We start from the raw sequence: 24,496 nt of genomic DNA, 5'->3' as shown, positions 1-24,496 counted from the left end.
AACCACATTTTTCAAGGGAGCTAATTAAAATCTTTATCTGAACCTTAGCTAGCAGAAAACCTAGTGAATGTGTATGATAATTCTTCCCCTTTGGGGTTTACTTTTCAATGTACAATTTCATTTTTTCTTCTTGCTGTCATAAAAACTAAAGCTCTTAAAAAGAAAAATACAAGGGAAATATTAAGAAAAATTTTATATACATTATTTCAGATAAGGTGGGGAAATCTCATCTTTGATAGCCTTACTGATAATTGGGTGATTATCTTAAATATTGCCTAGCATAATGTGTAATATATCAATATATCTACTGTGGAATATGAGTTCCTAGTGGGATCATTGTTTAGAGAATGAAAAAAAGAATTTACTTATCAATTATGGAACACAAATTTATGTAGTTCTAAAATAGATTTAAGGTGGCAGTATATCATTTAACATAAGCAATAATCAGATGTTTATGCTGCCGCTTATAAAATGATGAGTAGTCATTTGGGCTTGTTTTCGTATTTCCTAATCAAACTTTCGTAGTGATCAAGAAAACCAAATCATCGTAAGCTAATTTCTCCCTCACAGTTTACTAGCCCTAAATATTATCTTTTTTGATCCAAAACCTTCCCCCCAAACCCAACAACTTCAAATTCTTTATGGTTTTTTGTTTGTTTGTTTGTTTCTATACTAGAGTGTTTTTCTAGCAAATTGATCTATTTCCTGAAATCTCTCATAAATCCAAGTCAGACTTATAGTTTAAGCTTGAGACTTCTTTGATAGCAAAAAAAAATTAGTTGATCTCTGTGGAACTGGGTTGTAGGAAAAGTCAGAGTTCATGCTTATGGACAAAATTTGCTATGATATGATGAAATAATGACAAAAATGAATGCATGAGTATAGTAAACCAGTGTTTTGCTTTGCATGGATGCTGCTTATTGCTTTTTTGTAAGCTTTGTTGAGCCCTAATATTAAATAGGATATCTCAGAAATTGTTTCTCTACAGATACCTTCTTCTTCATGGGGTCATAAAACTCTTTTAATTATAATATATAGCATTCTTGAGCTTGTCTACTATCTTTCTATACATGGGATATTTTCCTTTGTTTCTCAAATGCATTTCTTAAAAAGGGAATCTTATCACAACTATCTAGATAATAAATAATTTAATTTAAAGTGCATATTGGAAGAATAGAATTTTTGATATATTAATGATTCCACAACTAAAGAAATAATGGGTTTGATGCCATAATTAATGTAAATTGGGAGTCACCCTATGAATTTATGGCAAATACTACTTCCTAGGTTTAGAGCATACTGATTCCATAAGATCATAGAATTAGAACTGGAAGGGCTCATCATCTAGTCCATACCCCTTGTCTTATAAGTGGGGAGATAGAAGACCAAAGTAATGTGACATACCTGATCTCTGATAATAGTACACAGCAAAGATAGTATTTGACCGCACATCCTTGATTTATCATTGACCAATCTATTATGTCACAATTCCTTTATGAAAGGAAAAGGAATAAAATGCCACAGATAGATATGTGGATAAATACATAGATAAACAGATTAACAAGTAGATGAATAGTTAGTAGTTATTGTAAGCATATAAATAATCTGAGAGTAAATACTAATAGTCATAATACTAATAAGATTTTAGAAGCTTTCCTTTATGATTTTAGTGATATTAAATGGAATAATATATGAAAATGATAACTTTTGGTAACATTATCATTGTTTAGCTAAGTCCCATGATTAACATTTAAAAAATAATATGCTAAGCACCTTACAATTATTATCTCATTATCTCAATTTTATAGCTGAGGAAGTTGAGACAAACAGGTTAAGTGATTTGCCGAAAGTCACACAGCCAATGACTGATTGAATTGAACTCAGGTTTTCCAGGACTAATGTTCTATCCACCACACCACCTAGCTGCCCCTCCTTTTAAAAAAAAAATTTCAAGTTCAGTTGTTTGTGCCAGTAATTTGGATTTTTAATATCATGAGATTAATTTATTCGCACAATAGTATAGATCCTATGTGAACTGCATAGTTTTATACAACACACACACACACACATACACACACACACACACACACACACACACACACACACTACTTATTTCAGAGACCACCTACCGCCATTCAAAGATGTGGTGAAATCAGTAAGTTCAATAAAGATAATTTGGAAATGTGTTTTGCATGATTGCACATATATAGCCTATATCAAATTGCTTATCCTCTCAGGGAGCAGGGAAGGAAGGGAGAGTGAAAATTTGTAAATTAAAATTTTTTTAAGATCAATGTTAAAAGTTGCCTTTACATATAATTGGGGAGAAAATTAAAATGTTGGCAAGCAATCCAATGATCTAGGAAGACCATTGAGAAAAGACTCTCAGTTAAGTATACCTCAAATCTGTGGTGATTGAAAGCTATTGCACATAACTATATTATATTGACATTCTGTGACACATGTCAAATAAAGCTTCAAATTTCTAGTGATCCAAGCATCTAACTCACTAGAACAACTGATGATTGACAGCCTCATCAGCAATCACTTCTGAAAAGTGAAAGAAGAAATGAGAATAAAACTAAATTTATCTTTTCATTTCCCAAAGCAGCTACAACTGGTTGAATTTGGAGTCCCATTAACTAAAAATTGCTATCAGTATTTTATATAACCTTGTATACTTAAATAAGATAAACTATCTGGCAACATTGATGGAGACCTAAATATGTGTTCTATAAGACTTTAGGGAATGAGTTGAAAAATGTCAGGACTCCATAAATTAACTTGACACTATATTTTCTACAAAGAACTACAAATGCCTGTTTTGGGGCATTAATAAATAGTGGTTGAATGAGGATTAAATGAACTTGTTCATGGACTTAATTGTTTATAGTGGAAAGAACACTGACTCTGGATTAAGAAGCTCTGCACCCTGATTCCATCTCTAGACTCAGTCACCTCTGTGATATCGAACAAATCCCTTAACTTCCCTGACTTTTAGTTCCTTCTATAAAAAGTGGGGACTATCCTTCTCCTATTTTTAGAGAATAATTCAGCTTAATTTAAAAGTTGCCAGGGACCTCAGTAGCCATCCAGCTCAACCCATATACAAAAAGAATCTCCACTATAACATACTGAGGATTGATTATTTTAAAGATTTTTAAGAAGGCTCCACCTCCTGAAGCAGCTCCCTGTGCTTAGGGATGGATCTAATTATCAAGATCTTTTTCTTGACATCAAGTCTCTTCAATTTTTATCCATTGCTCTTGATTTTTCCTGAAGTTATATGGAATGAAATTAATCTATCATTCTTCTTATAGCCCTTCAGATTCTTGAAGATAGCTGTCTTGTCATCCCTTACTCTTTGTTTTTATCAAAATAAACCTATCCTTTTCGTATAAATAAGCCTCATATGACTTAAACTCAAGATCATTCACTATCCCCGTCACCTTCCTCTGGACACTATTTTACAATTGCCCTTAAACTGAATCACCCAGATCTGTTCAGAGTATTTGCAATGAGGTCTGATAAGAAGGAACACACATACTATCACATCCTTATCCCTAGAAGTTTTCTTTCACCTAAGGCAAACCAAAATGGCAGTAACATATCTGGCTGCCACAACAGACTACTGACTCACATTGACCCTATGGCTAATGAAATCACATCCACCTTGAGTTCTATCTTCTAATCATACTTCTTCATCCAGGCTTTACTGTCTGTGGGGAAAGGGCCTTTGTAAAAAATCTTTTGTTATTTCTCATACTAGTCTGGCATACCTTGTTCAAAATTATAATTGCTCCATCACTCAAAGCACAACTGACAGCCCATTTTGGCTCTAAAGCCTTTCCCAACTGGAAAAAAATTAGTAAATATTAGCTCCAGATCTGTGATATATGAATAAAAGTACAACAGAGTGAACACTATAATCTTTGAGTATGCCCCCTGGTTATTGCAGCTGCCAGTTGAGGAGCTGCTCTAGAAAATGCTCTTTAGTAGAAATTGGACAAGAATTGAAAATAGAAGGATAAACCCCTTTCTGCTTGACCTATGGGAAGAAAATAAATGCTGTCTTTTGGTCTTAAAATATAAGGCTTAAATATATATATATATATATATATATATATATATATATATATACACACACACATACATACATACATACACATTTGTGCATGCCCAGACAGAGAAACCAGAATACTTGAAGGGCATCTGTTTATTTTTTCCTTTTGTGAGATAAAATGTAAATGGTTTCTAAAAACTCTTATAGCAAGTGAGTTTTGTTAATCTTCTCTGAGAGTATAAATTCTCCAAACAGACACAAACCATTTTGGTTCTGTTGAATCAGAATCTATGTTGAATCCAGACCTATATAGATATAGATATTGACATGTGATTTATTTCTATGTAGTATATAATATATATAGTATGTATGTATATATAGTGTGTGTGTGTATGGGTATATATGTCTACATAGTATATAATATATATAGTATGTATATGTGTGTGCACACACACACAATTTCCCCCAAAAACTTAATTTCAATGGTATGGATAGCTTCCATTGTTGAAAAACTCTTTATCAATGCAGATTGGTTATTTTTCTATATTTGACAGTTAACACGATTTGCCTAGTACACTAAGGTTAAGTGAAATATCTTGCTCATAAATATATAACTTGCATTGGTAATACAAATGGTTAATAGCTTGAATTTGGATCTTCCTGATGTTCACAACCAACTCTCAAACCATTCTGCTACTTTGCCTCTCATAAAAAGTATAAAGGTAAATTTTTTCAAAAAATATTTTTATATGTAACATAAGTAAATGTCATAGAAGAGATACAAAAAGGATAATTCAATAATGCTTTCTTACATTGTCTTAAGAAATCTAAATTCCAAAGAATTTACAGTGTCATGACTTTGAAAGTCACTTCCAAATTGTATCTCAATTAAGTTTGAAGGACATAAAGCACAGAGATAGCCTTGAAGCTATGCAGAGTTGGAGTACAAATTCATCTTTTGACAAATAATGGTTGTATGATCCTGAGCATGCCAGTCTCTAGGCAGCTTTCTTCTTCTTTTTTTTTTACTGAGACAATTGGAGTTAAGTGACTTGCCCAGAGTCACACAGATAGGGAGTGTTAAGTGTCTGAATTCAGATTTGACTTCAGGTCTTCCTGACTTCAGGGCTGGTGCTCTATCCACTGTGCCACCTAGCTGCTTCCTCTAGGCAGCTTTCTAAGATTTTGAGACGATGAGGGCATTATATATCAAGGTGCAGGGATTAGAGGGCTGTGATGGCACAGCCTGGGTCTCTCTACCATAACTATACTATTGGTATACTATACTACTATTACTACACTATATTACTACATACTACTGGTATACTATACCAGTACTATTACTCTTTCCTCTCTACCCTAACCCATCTCCTAACTGAATTTGTCTTAAAAACTTGATTTGAGGGCATTTATGAAACTTGCCCTGTATCTGAAAAATTGTTTATTATAGATCAGAGTTTGTCCATCTGTTTCTTCCTTCAGCAAATTTTTCATCTGACAAATTCTTGACAGCTGCCTTATATGCCTTTTAAAGGGATTGCCTAATTTCATGATCATGTCTGGATAACTTTAAAGTTGTAATTTTCACACTTTCTTGGTCTCATTTGCAATGAACTATTCTAGCATCTATTATACATATACACATATACATATACATGCATATATGTAGACATGAATATAATACCCATACACATATGTATATATAAATGGAGATATCATAGATACTTAAATACATTTAATACCCATATGCATATATATGTAAATGTAGCTCACAATACAACATTTATGCATATATATATATAAATATATTTGGATACACATTTTACTCTGTATGTCTAGTGTGTATTGCAAAAAGATAAACCTTTCTAGTTATTGATATCCTTTGTTTTTTTTTAACCTGATGCCCTCCCAGAAAGCCATCATTAATTGCTAATTAAGAAAGAAAAAGAGGAAGAAGAAATCATACAAAATGATCCATCCAAAAAATTTTTGACATCTGCAATTTCCCACACCTATGTAATACTTATATGAAACAAAGGAATATATAGAGTTGCTTTTCATTTCTTTTTTTTTTTTTTTTGGTAGCCAAGCTTGTCCTTTATAATTTTACATCTTTTAAAATTGTTTTACGTTTTTTTTTTTTCTTTTCCCATTGTTGCAGTCATTGTACATACTATTTTATTGGCCCTGCTCACATTAGTGGGAGACTTTAAAGGTTTTTAACTAAAGCAACAAATGTTTTGACTTGCCTTTTTAAAAACTGTATATGTTAATGTCAAAAAATTCTACTGATATACTGCAAAGTTAATTCCAAAACCTACAGAGGGGATAAAATACCTAAGAATAGTCTTTGTAAGTTACATGACATATAAATGTTTATGTTCATAATGTGTTAATTTACAAGCATCTTCAGTAAATTAAAAAAAGAAAAAAAGTCCATGCTACAAACCTTTGCTGAAGAGGAGTGGATAGGTTTTTGTTCAAGCTTAGGCTGATGTCCAAAATATTAAATCACCTGGGAGGAATTTTTTTTTATTTTTGAATAAATACATAGAAGTTTCATATGTTCTGTAATTTTCACTGTGTAAGCCATGGTGTTGAAATACTTGAGCATATTTAGCTAGTTTTTATTTAAGATAAGAAACCCACTAAGGTGAATAGTAATAAGAAAACTCAGTCTCATAACACAGGTGGATTTCTTAGTGCTGTTGAATGTTCTTTAACCTTTCTTAGCCTATTCTGTCTGCATCATCCTGTAAAATTCATTACCATCTGTTTGGAGGCAATTCTGCTATGATAATGTAGGGGGAAGTATCCATATTATTTGGCTGGGGTTTCTCAATACCAATCCACAAAGGACTTGGGAGGATGTGACAGCACCTTAAGAAAGATACTAGAAGGCTAACCTATTACATTTCTACTCATCACCTAATAAAGATAGTCAAAACTAAATTTTAGAATATACCAACAAATTTCTAGGCCCTGATTCAAAGACTTTCTTTGAAGAATGATACAGTTTTACCTAAATTTAAAGCCTTTCTTTTCTTTTCTTTTTCTTTTTTCTTTTTTTGCAAAATGATACAATTTTATCTAAATTCAGACTACTAGAAATGCTCTTTCAAGGCCCCACACATAGATGAAGAAGAAACTTAGTGGAAAAGTGAGATAACAGCTGGAGATACCTTGATGTCTTTTGGAACTGTAAGAGTATTTGAGTGTTAGTCCTTGATCATCTGAGCTGCATGAAATGATTCCATTTCTAAAGAATATGCTTCTCAAGATCTCAAATCGTGGGCAGGAGACAAAGGAGTATGACTCGTGATTCTGGTATGAAAATAAAACCCAGCTTGAGAAAGGATGACAGGCTAAAAAAGATTTTAAATGTTATAGAAATTTCAAATAGAATCAAGGATCTCAGGGACCATCTCACTATTTTACCTTGACCTAATTATTTTAAGAAAATGTTCATCGCCTTGGTGGAAATTTCCAGCTGAAAATTGAGATTTCTAGATGCTTTGGTGAGAGTTTCACAGGATCAAAAAAGGAAATGTGATTACTAATTCTTCAGTTTTTGCCTTTTATTACATCCTCTGTGCTTGGCACAATGCTAGGCACATGGCAAGGACATAACAAAAGCTTTTTGATCGACTGAAATTCAACATTGCTCAGATTTATTCTCTTTGAATAAGATTGACTTGTAGATTGACTTTCATCTTCAGGCTTTAGATTGTGATTTCTTGCTTGTTCACATAACTGATTGATAAAGTACTAGATCTGGAAGAGACTAAAAGTCATTTTATGTGATGCTTTGAAAAGTCTTTTTAAATTATTCTAATCACTTCTCATTGTCCATATGAATTTTATGATATGGTAATATAGTAGGTGATCACTTGACTGGGTGAATTTTAGAGTATGAAAAATATCAACAATTCTAATATCAGTTTTCCAGTTAGTTATTGTATCATTTTTACCTTTATCTTTGAGGGCTTAACATTTCACAGTAAAGCATTAAAATTTAACTCATTGGATGTACTGAGGTAGTTAGATTGTGTAGTGGATAAAGTGTTGTACTTGGAATCAAAAGAACTAAGTTCAAATTGCATGTTTCATATAGCAGCCATATACCTTTCTTCATATAACATAACCTCTCTCCACTTTATTTTACTTATCTGTAAAATAAAGATAATGTACAATACAGGTTTGTTGTAAGAATTGAAAGATATAACATATGTAGACTACTTTTTCAAATTGAAATTTTTGTCTATATAAATGTTGTAAATTAAGAGCAACATTATAAACAAATCACTTTGAAAGTCTTAAGAATTTTAATCAATACAATAGCAAATCATGATTCTAGAGGCCTAAGGATGATGCATAATAGATTCTGCTATAGAGATGATGGATAAAAGGTGCAGAATGAGACATATATTGTTCAATATGGTCTGTACATAGATTTTTTTTTGACTGTGCATATTTGTCATAAGGGTTTCTTTTTAAATATTTTCCTTCCCTCCCCATTTAATGGAAGGTGAGAGACAAAATAAATCCTTTTTAATTGAAATAAAAACTTGGAAAAAAAAGAGAAAAAAAAAAAAAAGAACTTAGCTTGATCCAGAGATGATAAATATAGAGTCTATCATTGAATCCATTTTCAAATTCCTTATATCTTGATAGAACCTGCTGGAGTTTGTACTCTGTTGGCATAGCCAGTAGAGAATTTGGAGTCATTACCATGCAAAAGTCAGACATCCATCAGAGCAGATCTTTAGTCGAAGAAACCAATTACCCTCATTGGAAAATTGGCTTGAACTGCATGCATAACTGGCTCTTCATCAATAGTATCATCTTTGTAAATGCAGAGCAAATACGTATTTTCTTAGGCCTACTCTGAATAGAATCTTCAAAAAAAGCAAATTCTATTTAGAGATAATGTTTTCAATAATAAAATATATGCCTAGAAGGAACTATGAGACCAATCCATCAGGATTCATGAGCAACAATTATTTAAATGTACCAAACAGTGTCATATGTCTTTCCAATTTCTACAGCTCCCTAGGGAAGGAATATGTGCAACTTCTCTCAATAATTTGTCCCTCTCTAGTTTTCAGCTGGAAAAACTTCCTATTTTGGCCCAAGAATAATTCAGCTTTCTTTTTGTAATTTGTAATGTAACTGAATTTAAAAGTGATTGTTAGGAATTAAAGGGAGAGAACGACTGAATTACCTTCAATAGTTTTGTCCTACATACCTGTAGTTAATAAATGAAACAACTAGGAAAATGTCTTGATTCCTTATGTGAAAGTATTTTGGAAGCTGTGGAACCTGAATAAAGTAATGGCCACATAAAGTAATGGGATATCTGGCAACTCTTATCCTAAAATAAATAATACGTAAGTCACACTTTTAAATAGATTGTGCTCTGAATGTGAAAAAAAAAGTTCTTATGACTTTAATATCAACAAGAGATATTATACATATATGGACATTACAAGGTAATAAAACATAATCGAAAGCTGTGGGGTTTGTTTTGTTTTTAATGTAGAAGCTTTCCAGTTTTACAATTTTATTTTCTCCCCTATTACTCTCTTTCCTCTTTCCTCCAACCCATTCCTAACTTTATTGATTTAATGTCTTTGACTTCTCTGAGAAATGAAATATAGAATGGAGAAAATTTCTTTAAAAAAAGAGAGAATGGTTTGAAATATCCATTGAGTTTTTAATGTTGTTTGATTGGAGGGAAATTAATTCTAGGTTTTCCTTCCCCATTAGAGATTCAAGGGATGAGAGAAAGGAGATATGAGAGTCCAATACTAATTCTTCCTTTACCTAGTTGAAAATGATCTTTGAATCTTTATCTATTTCTAAACTCTAATAATTAGTGTTTAATACAGCACCCATCTTATCTATCCTACCCACCATAAAAAACCGTTATGATCAGAAAATAATGTCAGAGCTCTTTGAAAAATTAGTATCACTTTCAAACAATAAAGTCAAATTATAATATCCTGTGGAATTGAGATTTCACCTTTCTGAACTAAATTATCTGTGTTCTTTTTTTACATACCTTAGAAAGAAGAATAATCATAATACATATGTATACATTTATATATATATATATATATATATCTTATTCAGAATGTTGCATTTCAACCAGAGATTATCCTTTTTATGACCTAAACTTCCTTGGTAATCTAATAAAACCTATGTACCCCTTCTCAGAATAAGGTTTTTGAATACAGGATATATACAAGTTATCAAAATTTAAAAAAAGAATTAATGGATTACACATTAGGAGTCTCTGTAATTTAAACAATATTCATTATTGGAACAATTAAATTTGCTTGGGAGTTATCTCTCCACCATATTGCAAAAGTTGCAAGAGATTTCATTATGTACTTTGTGCAACATCAGGCATTCAACATTCCTTTTCTTTGGAGACCATACCTTTAAATGAGTGTTTAAAGTCCATGTTTGTTGACTGGCTTCTTGGAAAATTAAACAAACAATGTGTTAGTTGCTGATTTTGTTTTGACAAGAAATAGCCTTGTGAATGTGTGTGTATATAAATAGATGTGTGTGTGTGTGTGTCTGCGCGTGCGTGCATGTAAATATATAAAACAGCTATTTAGATCAGGAAAGTAATAAGAAAAAAGGTCAGAGTTCATGCCAGAAGAGCTATAACTGCCATGTTCTACTAAACCGAATGACTTTGAGGAGATTGTGTCAGCTATTAAAACAGTCTAACTAAACATATAAAACACTGAATCCTTGGTCTGGGCAACCTCTAAAACAACAAAAAAATGGACTTAGATTTGTGACCACTTTTTACTTCCATTAAAAATGGCAGGTTAGTAGAAGAGGAGAGGGTGCTAAAATTCACATAACTTTTAAACTTTCTCTAGATACTAACCTAATTGATGGTTGGTATAACTTTGGACAAAATGAATCATATCAATATTAATGTTATCAAACCCTCTATTTATATGATTTTTAGTTTCTTTATCTGTAAAATGAATTAATTGGACCAAACATATGCTTTAATAATAACAAAATCAACCACATTTATAAAGCACTTTAGCATCTACAAAGTTACCTCATTTGTTCCTCACAAAAATGTTTTGAGATAGATGCTGGAAACTAATCTTTACAGAAATTAAGTGACCTGTTGTGGTCATACAATTAGTATTAGACACAGGGTTTGAACGAAGGTCTCCCTAATTCTTAACTCCTGCTAGGTATAATTAAGAATTAAATCTATAATTTAGGCCAGTTAGTGATCTTAGAGATTATTCAGCCTGACCCCTTCATTCAACAGGTGGAAAAACTAAGAAAGATCTATGTGGTTGTTTTGAGAAAGGTTCCTTTTCCTTACATAAACTGGCAAATAGTGACTTTCATATTAATGATGTTTATCAATTTGCCAACACATGTACAAAATTACATTGGAGTAAAAAGTAATAGGTCTCTAGAATATTTCTCAGTGGAAATTATTGGGCTATCACCATACCATAACAGAGCAGCTAGGTGGCCCAGTGTGTAGAGTGCCAGTCCTGAAGGGAGGAAAAATCATCTTCCTGAGTTCAAATGCAGTCTCAGACACTTAGTAGTTGTGTAACTCTGGGCAAGTCATGTAACTCTGTTTGCCTCAGTTCCCTAATCTGTAAAATAAATTGGAGCAGGAAATGGCAGATCATTCCAGTATCTCTGCCAAAAAACTCCAAACCCAAATGGGTTCATAAAGATTCAAATGTGACAAAAAAGGACTAGCCAATAAATGACATCCCATCACTGCTATAAAAAAAGCACACACAAGTACTACTGGTCTCTTGTCTTCTGTCCAAAAAGAATAACTTCCTCTTGTAGAATACTGTGAGCTTTTCAGAAGATGTATGTCAAATATTTCTTTTACATCCATTGTGTTAGAAAAGCCCAAATAAAAACAATTTAAGACACATATTTATTTATTTACATTTACTGGCTTACAGTACCTGTTTTTGAGGTAGTCCACCTAGACTTAGTATCTGAATAAATGATTCAAACACTCCAGAGTAGAATTTTCTTTCTTTCAGTATCTTTTTGTTATGTATTTATATAAATATCTTGTTCCTTTTCTTTCTATTTTCATGTATAAAATAACATGTATAAAATTTGTCATTTCATTTTAGTCAATTATTAAAGTGATGGCAGTAAAATATTATTTTACTAATATAAAGACTAAAATCAACTTTCATTGAAATCAAGATTAAACTATGAATTCCAAATTATTTCAGTTTAACAATCATTTATTAAGTGTCTACTGTATGTTAGATATTGGGTCAACAGTCAAAAATTATATGAGTAACCAACCTTGGGAAGCTTATATTTTCCTGATAGGGAAATAATGCAGATCATAAAGCATAAAATATGTGCAAAGTAAATAAAATATAATTTGTAGGAGAAGTGGGGAGTATAACAACTGGGGGAATCAGTAAAGGTATATTTTGGAAGATAGCACTTTAATTAATCTTAAATGATTGTTTAAAGAACTTTTTTTGCCAGCTGCAACACTTGGAGAATATTCAAAATGTGTCTAAATAGTACATGTAGTTTAGTCTTAATTCAACAATCAAAATGGAAAGAATTTAGCTTTATCATTTTATATAATTGATCATTCATAGAGGTTAGTTCCTTGCCTTTTATTTATTGAACTTCTGTAATTCAATTTTATCTAAAATGAACCAATTAAATTTAGAAGCATCCATAGTTTCTTAGATAGTTTTTGGTCTTCATCTTTGTTTTCTTCCTGTTGCCCATATTCCCTTCTCAACAATCCCCCCAAGTCTATTTGCTTACTCTTCTCTCTCTCTCCTAAGAGTTATCATGCCTTTGTTAGGGAATGTTCTACAGAAGATTTCTGAATTTGTAGGGAGGTCAGTCTAGGTGAATTCCAAGGTACCTTCTAACTCTGAGATTTTCAGATCGTTTGCAATGTATGCTACACATGCTGTGTGACCTTGGAGAGGCTTATGAGCTGAAAGAAACAAAGATGGCTATATGGGAATAGGCTCTAGGCAGACCTTTTTTGAAAAATAATCATTGTAATAGGCAGGAAGGAGAGAGGATACTCAACATGAGAGAAGTAAAAAAGAAGAAGAAGAAGAAGCACGATGAATGAAGAGAACAGGAAGGCTAGAGCTCTGGTAGGACAGGAGATTTGTCTTGAGGAGTATTGGTAAGCCTGGATTGATAGATCAAGTCATCACTCAATCAGCAAGCATTTATTTGCGCACCTGCTGTGTCCCAAATACTATAATAGATGCTGGTAATGTAAATGCAAATACAAATAGTGAAATAATATATCCTACCCAGGAGTTTACATTCTCATGGCAGAGAGAAAAGGTTTATAAATAAATATATGTAGCAGGTGGGTAAAATAGGAAGAATAAATATAAAAAGAATAAATACAGATAATGTGGCTAACTACAAGGTAGTTAGAGGGAGGAGGCATAAGCAATGGATTGGGGGAAAGAGTGGATCAGGAAATACTCCATATAGAAGCGTGTAGAAGATGCTGTTTGAGTAGGGCAGGACTTTCAATACTAACTACAGGAATTTTTCTATAACTATAAATTTAGAATATTAAATATTTTTGAAAATTAGTAGTTAAGAGGGAATAATCACATGAAACTTGGTTAAGAGGACATTTTCACAATTTAAATGTGAAATGTCAAGGACAGGGCTTTAATACTGACTAATATTGCCTCTTAGTAGCTGTTTGACCTTGAATAAGTCATTAAAAATCTCTAGACCTTCACTGCCTTTTCTATACAATGAAAGCCTCAGATTAAATGGTCTCTGAGTTTGCCTCCATCCCCAAAGTTTAATGGAGCCATGAATATAAGTATTTAAAGATTTTGTTCACCCTAACAGTACTTTTCAATTGTTATAATATCATTTATTATATAATTATATTTATATGTTGTAATTATACTTTATATAATTATCAGCATTTTATATTTATATTATCATGATTTAATTATAGTCATTTTCATTATTTCTGTTGTTATTTTGAAACTGGATCTCTGTATCCTTCCCCAATATCTTGCACAGTTGTAATTCATGACCTCACTGTTAACATTAATCAGCATGAAAGCTTTAACCTGCTGTTAACCCGATCTGGTTTTGCTGCTTGGGAATTTTGTTGGCCCTTACACTGGTGAGGGCTCACTAGATTGATGTTGCATTTAATGAGAACACCCAACTGCTGAACTCTAGAGATTTACCTGTCACAGAACCAATGCAATGACTATAGATATGGCCATATGCAACTCCATTAGTTGTTAAACAATCTTCTCATTCTTGTTGTTGTTCTTATTGAGCTTGTTCTTCTCCTCTTCCTTCTCCTCCTCTTTTTTCATCTCCCTTCTCCCCATCCTCTTCCATTATTTCTTTCTTCTCCCTTTCTCCTCTCCTCTCTTTTTTCCTTCCCCCTTTTGTCTTTCTCCTCCCCTCCTCCCCTTCTCTGCTTCTCCTTTCCATTGTTCTATTAACATTTCGCAGTAATTAAGTGTTTTAAAAATGTAAAAGGCAGTTAGATATAAAGACTAAAGTAGCCACACCAAGTAGCCAAGAAGATCTAGTTTGAATCTTACCTTACCAGCTGTGGAATGCTGGCAAATGAGCTATCCTCAGTACTCTAGGCAATTCTCTGAAGATTATAATTTACAGAGAAGTACCATCCTACATTGGTAAAAGAAATTTCCCTATTTTGAAGTTTGCTATGACATCAAAATCACAGGTCCAGCATCTTTTCCCTGTTGAAGAGTTAAAAAGTCCCTTCTTCATAACAACACAAAGTTAGAGAGTAAAGGTATTGCCACTATATAATTAATGCAGAAATTGAAACTCACTCAGCAAGATTGCATACCTTGTTCTTAGCCACAAAGCAATTATTTATCAGATGGAACTTGAACCCAAATTTTCCCATTCTAAGTTCAATGGATAAAAGTCTTATCAAGAAATATGATTTCTCTTGTGTGACACAGAAGGATAATTTTCACTATACTCTTAGCACAAGTTAGTATTAATGATCATTGAACAGATTTTTTTTTCATTGACCTGATAATAAATTAGGGTTCTATATGAAGGTTTTCTGGAGGCAGCCTTAGTCTCAGTTGAAATAAATAATTACTCCAAAATGCAGCCAGCTGGTAAAAATGCAAACGTTTATTTCTCCTTCCAAAATAGCCCGGTTAGTTGAGACCTAACTCTCTGCTTGAGCTCTAAGAGATCTTGCAGCTTTGTCCTTGGCTTCTGCCTCTGCTTTCTTCAGCCTCCAGCCAGCACCAAGGTAGAAGACATGATGAATCTCTCTTGCCTCAAAGATAGGGCTTGTAGGCTTTCTTCCAGTGTCTCCTGTGGCCCTGAGAGCTTCTTGCTTATATGCTGTGCACTGAGTACACACCCATCATTATATCACTGGGAAACCATTATTTGTTGTAGGATTAAATCAGTGCTAAACTAGATTTAACCATTGTTTCTATCAGTTCCACTTAGTACCTTGTTTCAAGTTCTGGCCCAAAATATCTCTTTCTAAGATCAAATCAATCACACTGAACCATGCCAAACCAGATAACTATTGTCTCTATCAACTCCAATGTCTTAACACTTTGTAAAGATTCCAACAGTTCTATGACAAGGGTCATAGAATGACAGAATAAAGCTGGAAATCAGCTTAGGGGTCTTTGAATATAGTGTCATTATTTTATAGATTAGGAAACCAAAATATTAAAGATAAAGTTACTTTCCTGGAGTCACATAATGACTAAGATTCCTGAGACAGAATTTAACCATAACCTCTTGACTGTAGGCCAAATGACATATTTATTATACCATAATTGTTTTCTGTATGAACACATTTGTGGGTTTGTCTATAGAGATTCAAATTTTCCCCTATTTTTGGAAAACAGACATGTTATATGTTTGATTTTCTATATGAAAATATATTTTTAAAAAAACCTTTAATAATAACATTCATCAACATTAGAGATAGTGTGCCATAGCGGAAGTATAGTGTATATATATATATATATATATATATATATATATATATGTGTGTGTATATACACATATATATATATATATAGTATATATTGAAAAATATTTAACAACTGACTTCTCTCTTCTCTGTCCTCCATTAAAAAAGAAATAGGTAGGATACTTTATCACTTTCTTAAGTCTATGCAACCAACAAGACAATACCTCAAGCTGTGATTTGTATCATTCCTGGGATATAGATATTCGGATTGAAAATTTCTAATTGAAGAGTTGGTTGGAGCTAGCTAGCACATCTCTGAAAACAGAAACATCTCTGAAAAGTAAACAGGAGAGTGGAGATAGTAAGGCATGAGCTCAAGCACAAGCTCCATCTTTTATCAGTTAGGATATCTTAAAAATAATTTTTTTTTCTGAGTCTGGTCCTTTTTTTCCTAAATAAGGATAATAGTTGTAAAACCCATCTCATCGTTATTTGTTTTATAAATAAGTTATCATTATTTAAATAAATGATAAATGAATAAATAAAATTATATTTAAATAAATAAATGATAGGTATTTCCTATATTCATAGGTGAATATTAACATATTCTTGAGAAATAAATATTCAGTTAAAGATTAATTTAAAGCAAGAACTTTAACAAATGAACTCTAGATGTAATTACGACCTCAATTCATGCTATATTTATTTAGTAAGTTATTTCTAGATTTACAAACTTATTTAGTAATCCCATTGATAGTAAAAATCAGTAATCCTGTGTGATTTTGGAATATTCTTAGCCATTGTGAACTTTCATCTGTGCTATTTACTAAATAATTCCTGTGGTTACTTTCTGTCATAATAATTTATATTCTGATCATAGCATATAATAGTCTTGGAGCTAGAAAGGCTTCCACATTTGTTCAAATCCTTCAGCTTCCTCGGATGAAGAAACTAAGGAGAAGTCAGTTTAGGTCATTTGTCCCAAGTCAAAGACATAGTAAACAGCAGAACTGTAATACTAAAAGTGATGAAAATAGTTCCCAAAATGTTAATTAACTTAAAAAGTAGAGTTAAATAGACTCACAGTTTTCCTATTTTATCCCAAGCCTCTCCAATCCTCATTACCTTCTTTCACTTCTTTAAAGTGCTTTTTAGACTCATTCATAGCTATATAAATGCCAGCCATTATTATTCACTTACATTCCCACTAGGCAACTAGAGCGAACCTGCACTCTAATAATCCTTTTCTTTAATTCTCTGCTTTTAAAAATGGACATTAATTAGCCTTTCTTCTCATAGTAATTAGCTGGTGTTTAGCCTGCAATGTGATCATTTATAAAATCAGCTACCTAGATCATAAACCATCATAATCTCTATTTTCTTCTAATATCTTTGAGCCAAACAGCCTTCCAGACAAATGCACTACAGGGATACTACTGAATGGTAGTATTGGTAGAAGTTGCCTTCATCAGTATCACAGACCTGGGCCAAAACAAAAGCAAAAAAAAAAACAAAATACATGAGGATAAGAAAACTGAGGGTCCAAAAAGATGTCAGATGGCTATTAACAGAGATGAATAAGATCATTGCTTCCAAATTTAATATTCCTTCTACTATATGACATTACATGTTCTTGTTATATCTCATTACAATATGAAGGTGACTGAATGCTCAAAGAATAGTAGATCCTAAAAGTCTGAAGGGGGGCATTGATGATTTATTGTTCAAAACAATATATTGTTTCTCCTTTCCTTGATCCTTTTTCTACCTTTCCTCCTTTCTTTGTCTTGCAAAAGATAGAGCACCAGGACTGGAATCAGAAAAACCTGAGTTCTAATACCATTTCAATCGTTTAGTAATTGTATGATTGTAAGCCTTTGTGCTTAAGTGCCCCCTTCTACAGATCTCCCTTAGCAGGAATATTTATTTTTATTTTACTTTGTTTTGTTTTTTACTGAGGTTTGATTTTTATCTTAGCTATATGTCAAAATACATAATAATGTTATAACTTATGCATTAAATTAAGCAACTTAACTTTTAAGTATAACTCAGTTATAAAATGAATGTAAAAATAGCACCTACTTTTCCACAAATGTTGTAAGCATCAAATGCAATATTTTTTTAAGTTCTTTGTATAGTACCTAATGCACAGTAGGCACTTAAATACTTGTGAAGTTACCTACTTGATTTTAGCCCTCCTGCAGCTTAGAACTTTGAACTCTACCATAGTCATGCACTATTGTCTGCCAAATGAGTTATCAAATTATCCAGCATGATAGTTTATTATTTTAATAATTATTTTACTGAATATAAGGAATATCTACTTTTAAATGTCTACTGCATATTCTCTTTCACATAGTAGATAAGCAAAGACAGTTCAAGAAAAGGATATGATTAGATAGGGACCTTGTGTTAAATCCATATGTATTTTGATCATTAATTTTGCAATATTTAGCAGATTTCTTGAATTCAAGGAATTCTCCATTTTTGAAAAGATAATATGATTTTTATTTTGTTTTAACACATATATTTCATATTTAACATATTTGCATTTGTTATTTTTTAATAATTAAAAAGAAATTTTTACTTCTTGAAGTTAATGAAAATTAAGAAAAAATTAGGAGTCCAAAGAAAATTATAGCCTTTTTAAGTATCTTTATCTCTGAATTAATTTCCTGCCTACACAAAATAGGCAGACATTTGCTATTGACAAAAATAAGAAAAGTTTCATAAATAATAGTGAGTTCAGTTGACTTTTCAACAATTATAAAAAGAAAGGTAAAACTGCCTGACACTGAGGTATCCTAACATGGAGACTTGTTAACAAAACAAAGTGGGAATTGCTTGGAGATAATTCCCTGGGGTATTAATTCCTCTGGGTTGCAATCTATGACAAGCACTAGCTATTTTTCCTTTTAATACTTGTGCCAGTGTATAGGAAGATGTGTGTATGTGTGTGTATGATTCACACCTATTAGCTCTTAGTCTGGAGCACCTAACACAACCAGGAACTGAGCAGTCCATAAATAATAAATGAACTTTCTTGTGTGTGTACAAGGAGTTAATAGTGAAAGCAGGTGGAGAGTAGGAAGCCAGCATTTTTATGAATTCTCTATCTTTCTGTCACTCTCTTTCTCTCTCAAGGGACAAAGAAAGAGGAAAAAAGAAGAGCTTGATTGGCAGACAGTCTAGACCCATATTGGAAGACTATTCATTTGGTGATCAAGCCCTCTGGTAAAATTACTCTCGTGCTGTCCACAAAAGGTATTTGAAACATATCAAAATTGTTTGTCACCTTTTGAAGTTGGTGGTGGTTGTGCTAAATTTTTAGTGTTCTTTCCACATTCTCTATCTGTGAAATGCAAAAGTAAGCAGAATGCTTTTGTGCAAGAAAAATGAAGATGATCTATTTATTCTCCATGGAAGAATATGTCTTTGATATTCAGGGATTTGTCAAATTACTTCAAGCACATCATTGAAGCCATTCCATTAATGGTTTTGAAGAGATGATTCATTTTACTGGTGAATTTTCTCATTATGTAGGAAATGTTTGCTTTTTCTTACTATTATTTTGTGCTCCATCAGATGCCAAGTTGTTTTGCTTCATTATCCATAGATGATCTTGAGCAGTCTTGCATCATAAAAAAAAATATGTTGTGGCATCTGCCTTTGTGCTTGAGTGCCCCCCTCTACAGATCTCCCTTAGCAGGAGTGTTTATTATTATTATTTTGTTTTGGTTTTGCTTTTGTTTTTTTTCTGAGGCTTGATTTTTATTTTAGTTATGTGTCAAATGGATAGTAATGCTATCAGATATGCATTAATCATTATTAGAGTTATATAAATATGAATGCATATTTATCTACTATTATGTCTCTCTATTGACCTATCTTTTTCTATATCTCAATATACACACATATTTGGATAGAGAGCTGATCTCAGAGTGTAAAAGACTTAGGTATATCCTGCCTTTGACATATAGTGTCACTTACTATTCTGTAATGTAGGGGCTAAAAGTTTGTTCTCATATAACATGAACTATGAATTGACACATACTAATTATTTATGTATGGGGCAGGTAGGTGGCACATAAGATAGAATACCGGGCCTGAAGTCAGGAAGATGAGTTTTCCTTAGTTCAAATTTGGCCTCAGACACTTACTAGCTATGTGATCCCCTGAATAAGTCATTTAACTCTGTTTGCCTTAGTTTCTTCATCTGTAAAATTAACTGGAGAAGGAAATGGCAGACCATTCCAGGATCTTTGGAAGAAAATGGAGTCAGAAAAAATTAGACAAGACTGAAACAACTAAACAAAAACTAAACTTTGGGAAAACAAAGCTCCTCTCTAAGATTTACATTGCTGATTTGTAAAATAAGGCAATTTTCTTTTAACTCCATCTATGATCTTATAGATATGGGTTAGAAAAGACCTCAGTTACTATCTTTTCCAGGAATTCTTAAAATACTTTAAATGTCATTAACCATGGCAAAGGCTGCTGAACCCTATGAATTCTTCTTACAATCATGTTTTTAATTATAAAATAAAACACTGGATTAAAAAGGAAACCAATTATGTTGAAATGCAGTTAAGCAAAAAATAATAATAATAATTTTATAGATGAAGAAGCTGAGTCTCCAAGAGGCTCTTAAATCTTATCATAGGTTGCATAAATAAGAGTCAGGATTAAAGTTTCCCAAAGCATGCATGACTAGTAAGATTTAGTATTGGGAATCAAACAGGTCTCATGGCTCCAAAGCTATTAATCTTTCTATTTGATTTTTTTGCCTCTAATAAATAATTGTATAGATGTGTATGTATTTAAAAGCCTCAACCATTCTGCCAGACAGAATCAACTGAGCTTTATTTTTTTTAGAAAATAATTTCTAATAAGGATGATGTAGAATTGTTGAGATTTTCAATCATTTGATAATAAAGAGCTTCACTATAGGGCTTGACATTATTGAAATGAGTTGTGCTTTCCGTTATGCAGTTTTTGCAATATTTCTGTTCTATTCTTTTCTGTTTGGATACCAAATGAGAAGGATTTCTTCCAGGTGCTTTTTTTCTATTTCGATTAGCCTCAGAAAGTTAGAATCAGAAATCAGGTGACAGGCAGATGTTTATAAAGGAAGGACATAAATGGGATAGCAAGAAATTGGTCAGAGAAAAGTTAAAGATAAAGTATATTTTCACAAACAACCATATTCTCTAGGAAATTAAGCTGATTATTCTGGATAACCTCCTTCACTCTCTGTCTTCATGAGATTATTCTTGTGTTCTGATGCCAAAATGGTAGTTTTATCAAGTTGTGCTATATGAAGACAGCTCAATGTGATTCATGAGAGCCAGTAGTTAAATTTAGGTCATATTTAAACACCAGAAGTCAATAAATGCTACAAATCAGGGTTTTATTGTTTTGCTAATTTTCACAACTTAAAATTACAAAGAAATTGTTAATAATGGAGTTTAAACTTAAAAAATATCTTTTGTCTTTTTTGATGAACCAGTTGTTAAACATTTACAAATATACTGTTGATTGTAGTGTTTTCTAAATATATTGATATCATCTATCAATATCCTATCATAGAGCTAGGGCAAGTAGGTATCCCATGGAGAGCGTACTGGGCCTAGAGTCAGCAAGACCTGAGTTTAATCCCTACCTCAGACATTTACTAACTGTATGATCCTGGACAAGTCACTTAACTAGGATTGATTCATCAATATCCTATCATAGAGCTAGGGCAAGTAGGTATCCCATGGAGAGCGTACTGGGCCTAGAGTCAGCAAGACCTGAGTTTAATCCCTGCCTCAGACATTTACTAACTGTATGATCCTGGATAAGTCACTTAACTAGGATTGATTCAGTTTCATCAATTGTTCATCTCTGTTTTTTCCCAAAGCTGGATTAGTGACCTAGTAAGGACTGAAAATTTATTCTCCCAGGCTTTACTATATCTATATCTATTTGTATGTATATGTATGCATCTATGTATATATAATATGTATATTGTGTGTCTGAAGATGGTATATATGGAAGAAATTTTAAACAGAATATAAGCTTAGAGAATTAGTAGCCCATGGTGTTTTTAGTCCAAATGAAATAGATGTTATCTGTCAGGTTTTGATATGCCAATCTTAAATTAAATATGCATTTTCAAGAGACATATGGAATAAAGAAATGTCTTTTGAGCCATGCAGAGTCAGAATGTTATCACCTCGGGCACTAGGAAGGAGCAAATAGCAGCTTTCATTCTGCTTAGGAAGGTAAGGAGGAAGGTGAGTGACCTATAAAATTAAATCTTGCTGCCTACATGGCAGATTCTGACATGTCCAACAGCAGTTAAGAAAGTGAAAACTGTCAAAGAATAATTGCTTGTTTTGTTTTGTTTTGTTTTTAGTGATGCAGGGTTACCTCATTCTAAGTAACCCACATTTTCAGAAAAGATAAATATAAATCAAAATCTATTTCAAACTTATTAGGCAATCTTTTACTTATAGGAATCCCGTGGTGAATCCTTTTTATAAAACAAATGATATTTGTGTAGTATGGATAATTATTCCTGAATTATCTGATTTTTAAATTTGATTTTCTTTGTTGCATTCGGCAACAAAAATTTGTGTGTTTAAAATTCAGAATACATTTTTCAGAAGGAAAAATCTAGGTCTATATAAGAATTTCTTTTTTTCTATCCTATGCTTAGTTGTTATGAGGTCTCCTTTTCTAATACATAGAGGAGAATTGCAGCAGTTAGGTGGCAGAGTGGAAAGAGTGCTAGGCAGAGAATCAGGAACACATATCTTCATGACTTCAAATCTGGCTTCAGACATTATTAAGTATGTGGCTCTGGCCAAGTCAGTTAACCCTATTTGCCTCACACTGTATATTTTCAATAGGGAACAAAGGGCATGGGTATAACATTGCTCATTTTTTAAAAATTAAGAAAAATATTTGAAAATTTTATTTTGAATGGTGGTACTCAAACATAAGCAAGATACAAGAATGCATGTCAGATATAGACTTTGAACAGAGATTTCTGTGTAGCAAAAGGAGTTCTAAACAAAAAAAAAATATATGGATTCCAATTCCTACTCCAACATTTCTTAGCTGTATGACTCTGGATATGTAATCTAGATTTTTTTGAGTCTTAGTTTTTCATAGTAAAATGAAGATAATTATGCTTATATTAACTACCTATAGGAATATTATGGGGGGTAATGCTTGGTGAACCTTAAACATACTATATACAGGAGATGTGATTGTATAAAGGCTGATGAAACTTCACATATATGTCTAATTATTATTGTTGTTATTTTACAATTCATAAATTTTCTTTCTTTGACATACATGTGTGTCATACCTTTTGACATGCATCTGTGGCATATTATTTTCTTATCTATGGACTGGTTTCAATGAGATAATAAGGTACAAGTTTAAAAAAAAGGAAATATGGAAAAAAAGACAAAATAGAATACCATGGGCAAGGTAAAATATATTGTTATATGTTTCAAGTATAAATTAACTAAGCTATCTAAGCATAAAAAACAATTGAGATGATATATAATATGTATGCATATGTGCAATTATAATATATATATACACATATACATATATTTATGTATGGTCTGTATATGTGTGTATGTTTATAAGACTTACTGAGAGTTCCTAGGTTTCCTGCTTGCATGTGGTGGTGGTGATTATTTGTCCTACATTTCCAAAGAAGGCCAGTGGCTTGATGAGCTGTTGAGATCTTCATGATGTCTTAACTTGACTATGAGTTAGATTTAAGTGAGACAGTTGCACGAAGTCTTTAGCCTCACTCTTTTTTTTCCAGGGTAAGTGAAATTCAGGGGCAGGACAAAAGTTAAGATGATTGTCAGTGGCCCAGGTTGAAAAGGAGTGACAAATGAGGAAGACTAGGGTAGGTGAAGGAGGATATGACATGATGTACAATTAATTGTTCTGTTCATAAGTCATATGGTTTAAATGTAGAATAATATCTATGTCAAGTTTTTTTTTAGACAAGAGAAACATCTATAAGAGTTATGTACTTAAAATAAAGGACTAGGGATTGTCAAAAGTAGCATTTTTTAAGAATGGAAAAGTACAATCAGAAGACAGAAAAGAGGATTCAGTACAAGTGGAATTGTTGATAGACGATTCAAGTTGTGTAAATAAATTTGTCTAGTTAAAGTAGAGAATTCAAGTTAGTTTTTAATCTGGAAATGAAAGAAGCTTTGATTGGTAGGAAGTTCTGGGAATGATTTGGTTTTAATTTTATTTAAGGGGCAATTGGGAGCCATTGTAGGTTCTGAGAATAACTTGATCAAAATTACCCTTAAATCATTAGGTATTTTTAACTCTATTTTTGGATAGATTTGTAGAAGAAAAGAAGAGGCAGCTGGAGTAGCCAGAGC

At 32.4% G+C, this 24,496-nt stretch overlaps 1 protein-coding gene across 4 annotated transcripts in view; it reads left to right on the top strand.

Moving 5' to 3' along the window:
- Positions 1-24,496, top strand: part of SYT1 (synaptotagmin 1) — a 702,364-nt gene that overhangs the window by 140,905 nt on the left and 536,963 nt on the right. For 3 of the 4 annotated variants that reach the window (XM_031939617.1, XM_031939615.1, XM_031939614.1), the window contains one exon: positions 19,224-19,343. The exons of the other annotated variant lie outside the window; for it this stretch is intronic. The gene's annotated coding sequence lies outside the window, so the exon portion shown is untranslated. The remainder of the gene's footprint in view (positions 1-19,223; positions 19,344-24,496) is intronic. 4 annotated transcript variants of the gene reach the window in all.

This window comes from Sarcophilus harrisii, chromosome 5 (genome assembly GCF_902635505.1).
Source record: "Sarcophilus harrisii chromosome 5, mSarHar1.11, whole genome shotgun sequence".
In the NCBI taxonomy this organism is placed as follows: Eukaryota; Metazoa; Chordata; class Mammalia; order Dasyuromorphia; family Dasyuridae; genus Sarcophilus; species Sarcophilus harrisii.
This window is presented reverse-complemented; position numbering and strand designations above follow the sequence as displayed.